The sequence below is a fragment of the Balaenoptera ricei genome, chromosome 4 (genome assembly GCF_028023285.1).
Source record: "Balaenoptera ricei isolate mBalRic1 chromosome 4, mBalRic1.hap2, whole genome shotgun sequence".
Taxonomy (NCBI): domain Eukaryota; kingdom Metazoa; phylum Chordata; class Mammalia; order Artiodactyla; family Balaenopteridae; genus Balaenoptera; species Balaenoptera ricei.
Genome location: NC_082642.1, coordinates 158,868,807 through 158,874,594, shown reverse-complemented (window position 1 = coordinate 158,874,594; position 5,788 = coordinate 158,868,807). Strand labels below are relative to the sequence as shown.

Sequence of the window (5,788 nt, the reverse complement as noted above, 5' to 3'; positions counted from 1 at the left end):
CTTAAAGGGCTGGCATCTTTTTTTCATCGTCCTTCGTTTTCTGCTTTTTCCTCTTTTGGAGCCAGACGTTAAAGATTAGAACATCCAAAAACAACTGCATATATGGGGAAAACTAGAAAGTGACTGTATATACCCAGGGAAAGGATCAGAAAAGACCTGAGAAGACTAAGTTTACACCTCAGGCACAGCATAGAGACAGCCTACAACAGTTAAAAACACACACACACAAACACACACACACACAAACAGTGCTCGCTTTGGCAGCACATATACTAAAATTGGAATGGTACAGAGAAGATTAGCATGGCCCCGAGCAAGGATGACATGCGAATTCATGAAGCGTTCCATATTTTTAGAGGGGATATATGTATACGTGTGGCTGATTCACTTTGCTGTACAGCAGAAACTAACACAACATTGTAAAGAAACTATACTCCAAAAAAAAAAAAACAACAACAGTAAACAAATCAACAACAAAACCCAGCAAATGCTGGGAAAGAGGGCAGAATCTGATTTTCAGAGCTACCACATTATTAGATCCAAATGTCCAGTTTTCAACAAAAAATTACAAGGCCTTCAAAGAAACAGGGACACAGGGTCCATTCAAAGGAAAAAAAAAAAAATCAACAGGAACTGTCTCTGAGAGACCTGAGGGCAGATCTACTAAACAAAGACTTTAAAGCAACTGCCTTAAAGATGGCGCAAAGCTCTAGTGGAGAGAGTCAAGAAAATGATATGCAAACAAAATGGAAATATCAATAAATAGACCTAAATAGAGACCAATAAAGAAAACCTAAAAAGAAGCCAAAAATAAATTCTGGAGCTTACAACTGAAATGAAAAGTTCACTAGATGAATTCAAAGGCAGATTTGAGCAGAAGAAAGAATCAGTGCTATTGTAGATAAGACAGTTGAAATTATCAAGTCTGAGGAACAGGAAAAAAAAAAAGATTGAAAAAAAGTGAACAGAGCCTGAGGGCCCTGTGAGACACAATGTATAAAGATGTAATTTTTGTGAAATTGACAAGGAAAAGGAGTGGGGATGGAGCTGTAAGGGAGCAGAATTTTTGTATGTTATTGAAGTTAAGCTGCTACAAATTCAAATTAGAGTGTTATAACTTTAGGATGCTAAGTGTAATCCTCCTGGTAATCACAAAGAAAATAGCTATAGGATATACACCAAAGGAGATGAGAAAGGAATTTAAACATTTCATGACAAGAAATCAACTAAACACGAAAGACAACAGTAATGCAGGAAAGCAGGGACAAAAAAGCTATAGGGCATATAGAAAACAAATAGCAAAATGACAGAAGTAAGTCCCTCCTTATCAATAATTGCTTTTAATGTAGATGGATTAACTCTGCAGTCAGAAGACAGAGCTTAGCAGAATAGATGAAAATACACAATCCAGCTATATGCTGTCTACAGGAGACTCACTTTAGATCCAAAGATACAAATAGATTGAAAGTAAAAGGGTGGAAGAAGATATTCCATGCAAATAGTAACCAAAAAACAGCAGGGTGGCTGTACTAATATCAGAAAAAATAAACTTTAAATAAAAAAGATCACAAGAGGTAAAGAAGGACATTATGTATTAGCAAAATGTTCAATACAGCAAGGAGCTATGACTGTTGTAAACATTTGTATACCTAATAACAGACCAGCAGATGAAGCAAAAACTGACAGAACTGAAGGGCGAAATAGACAGTTCTACAGTAATAGACTTCAAATCCCCGCTCTCAATAGTGTATGGAAAAACTAGATAGAAGATAAGTAAGGAAATAGAGGACTTAACGCAATAACCAACTAGATCTAACAGACCTATACAGAACCCTCCACCCAACAACAGAATGCACGTTCTTCTCAAGTGCACATGGGACATTCTCCAGGACAGACCACATGTTAGGCCACAAATTAAGTCTCAGTAGATATGAAAGGATAGGGACTTCCCTGGTGGCACAGTGGTTAAGAATCCGCCTGCCAATGCAGGGGACACGGGTTCGAGCCATGGTCCGGGAAGATCCCACATGCCGCGGAGCAACTAAGCCTGTGCGCCACAACTACTGAGTCTGTGCTGTAGAGCCCGTGAACTGCAACTACTGAGCCCACGTGCCACAACTACTGAAGCCCATGCGCCTAGAGCCCGTGCTCTGCAATGAGAAGCCACCACAATGAGAAGCCTGCACACCGCAACGAAGACCCAACACAACCATAAATAAATAAATAAATTTATTTATTTAAAAAATAGATATGAAAAGATAAATATCGTACAAAGACTCTTCTCTGACTACAACAGGATGATGTTAGAAATTAATAACAGAAGAAAAACTGTTAAACAACACAAAATTGTGGAAATTAAACAACACACTCTTAATCAATGGATCAAAGAAGAAGTCACAAGGGAAATTAATATATGACTAGAGATGAATGAAAACAAAACCACAACATACTAAAACTTATGGGACGTGGCGAAAGCTAAGGGAGGAATTTATAGCTATAAATGCTTACATTAATCAGCAAGAAAGATCTCAAGCCAACAACCTAACTTTCTAACTTAAGGAACTAGAAAAAGAACAAACTAAACCCAAAGCTGCCAGAAGGAAGAAACGAATAAAGCTTAGAGCAGGGATAAACAAAACAGAGAATAGAAAAACAGTAGAAAATTCATTATACTGAGAGTTGGTTCTTCAAAAAGATCAACAAAATTGACAAACCTTTAGCTTGATAGGCCAAGGAAAATAGAGAGACGACTCAAATTACTAAAATCAGAAATGAAAGTGTGGACCTAACTACCAATTCTGCAGAAATAAAAAAGATGACAAGAGAGTACTGTGAATAACTGTATGCCAACAAATTGGATAACTTAGATGAAATAGACAAATTCCTAGAAATACAAAACCTACCAAGAGTAAATCACACACAAAAATAGAAAATCTGAATAGAACTATCACTAGTAAGGAGATTGAATCAGTAATAAAAAATCTCCCAACAGTGGAAAACCCTGGACCTGATGGCTAAACTGGTGAATTCCACTAAACATTCAAAGAAATAATGTCAGTCCTTCTCAAGCTTTCCCCCAAAAAACTGAAGAGGAAGGAACACTTCCTAACTCATTCTATGAGGCCAGCATTACCCTGATGGCAAAGCCAGAAAAGGAAACTACAAGCAAAGAAAACCACAGACCAATATCCCTTTGGAACATTGATGCAAAAGTCCTCCACACACTGCTAGCACACTGAATGCAGCAGCATATTAAAAGGATTCTACACCATGACCAAGTGGGATTTATTCCTGGAATGCAAGATTGTTCAACATATGAAAATTGATCAATGTAATACACTACATTTACAGAATGAAGGACACCCTCCCCAATGACCTCAATGCAGAAAAATCATTTGATAAAATTAAACAGCATTTTATGATAAAACACTCAACAGACTAGGTATGGAGGGAAACTACCTCAACCTAATAAAAGCCATATATGAAAAACCCACGGTGAACATCATACTCAATGGTGAAAGACTAAAAGCTTTTCCTCTAAGATCAGACACAGGCAAGGGTGCCCGCTTTTGCCACTGTTATTGGACTAGTGCTGGAAGTTCTAAACAGAGCAATTAGACAAGAAAAGGAAATAAAAGGTATTCAAATTGGAAAGGAAGAAGTAAAATTGTCTCTATTTGCAGATATATGGTACTGCATTATATGTAGAAAACCCTAAAGATTCCACAAAAAAACCCCAAACCCCACAACAACTGTTGGAACTAATAAATGAATTCAGCAAAGTAGTAGGGTACAAAGTCAACACACAAAAATCAGCTGCATTTCTATACACTAACAATGAACAACCTGAAAAGGAAATTACAAAAACAATTCCATTTACAATAGCATCAGAAAGAATAAAATACTTAGGAATTAACATAACCCAGAAGGTGAGAGCCTTGTACAGTGAAAACTACAACACATTTTTGAAAGAAATTAAAGAAGACATAAATAAATGGAAACACATTCCATGTTCATGGATTGGAACCATGAATATTGTTAGGAGGTCAGTAACTACCTAAAGTGATAGATTCAATAACTATTAAAATCCCAAGGGCATTTTTTTTTGCAGAAATAGAAAAACTCTTTGTAGAATTCACATGGAATCTCAGGGGACACTGATTAGCTGAAATAATCTCAAAGAACAGAGCCAAAGGACTCACACTCTCTTATTACAAAGCTACAGGAATCAAAAGATTATGGTACAGGCATAAAGACGGACATATGGACTAATGGAATAGAATAACCCAGAAATAAACACTTGCATATATAGTCAAATGATTTTGATAAGGGTGCCAAGACCATTTAATGGGGAAAGGACAGTTTTTTCAGCAAGTGGATTCGGGAAAACTAGATATCCGCATGCAAAAGAACGAAGTTGGACGCTTACCTAAACCATACATAAAAATTAACCCAAGTTGAATCAAAGATCTAGATGTAAGACCTAAAATAATTAAACTCTTAGAAGGAATAGGGGTAAAGTTTCATGACTTTAGATTTGGCAATGATCTCTTGAATATGACACCAGCAGTAAGAGAAAAGGCACAGGCAACAAAAGAAAATAGACAAACTTGAATTCATGAAAATTTAAAAAATTTGTGCATCAAAAGACACAAAGTAAAAAGAGTAAAAAGGCAACAGAGTAAAAAGGCAGTTACAGAATGGGAGAAAATACTTGCAAATCATATATCTGATCAGGGATAACTATAAAGCAAACAACGTGATTCAAAAATAGGTGAAGGACTTGAATAGACAGTTCTCTAAAGATACGTAATGGTTAACAGCACATGAAAACATGTTCAACATCACTAATCGTTAAGGAAATGCACATCAAAACTGCAGTAAGATACCACCACACACCCAGCAGGATGGCTATTAAACAAAACAAAATGAACAAACAAAACAAGTGTTGGTGAAGATGTGGAGAAATTTAAATTGTCCCTGATTTGGCAAAAGAGAGAGGCTTTGACCTGGCTCTTGTGTCTTTTTTTTTTTTTTTTGGTCACATCCCATCATTCTTTGAGTACTCTCTTCTCTCCTGGTACAAAAAGATTTCAGGCTTATCTTGTGCCTTCCCTCCCAAGCCCTAGCATCAGCCATTTCTCCAAGGAGCCCTGGTTTCATCTATTGGAGAATGGCAATTAGAAACCAAGATCTGGGCGCTGGCTGTGCTCACTGCTATAGCGGCCTAGGCCCCCTCAGGAGACAGAGAGAGGAAGTAGGTGCATGAATACACACACTTCTACATGGAGGTATTTCTACATCCGTCTGTACATATTGCAGACCACGAGCTCACACGGATTCCTCCAGTCCAGTGCCACAGAGTTCACTCTCCTTTCTTCCCTTTCCACGTTTGCGACTCCCTTTTCCAACAGGAAGAAATCTGCCTCCCATTATGCTACGTATATTAACTATTGGATCAGTCCCCTGTCCCTACCGGATCTCCCATGGATGGCACCACCTCCAGCGTGGACGCCCTGCTCATCCCACTCCGGCCCTGACACCCCGTGGGCCACCACCATTGCTGTCTCCACCACCGTAAGTAAACCCTCCTCACTCCTGTCGGGGTCTGAAACTCTGCACCAGGCTCCTGCAAGGGCTAGACCCCGTGGCTGCCTCCTTATCTTGCTTGGGCTCCCAAACCCTGTGCCATGTTGCTGACACCATGGGCTCACCAGCACAGACAGAGCCCTGCCACACCTGTCTGGTCCCCGGCTGGTTCCCGGGCACCCTCCTGCCATCCTGTGCC

The 5,788-nt window shown here is 38.9% G+C and overlaps 1 non-coding gene across 1 annotated transcript; it reads left to right on the top strand.

Annotated features, from left to right (window-relative positions):
* Positions 1-248: 248 nt before the first annotated feature.
* LOC132365672 (U6 spliceosomal RNA) lies at positions 249-354 on the top strand. Its single transcript, XR_009503193.1, has one exon. It is a non-coding gene; the product is annotated as a U6 spliceosomal RNA (small nuclear RNA).
* The last annotated feature ends 5,434 nt before the right edge of the window (positions 355-5,788 follow it).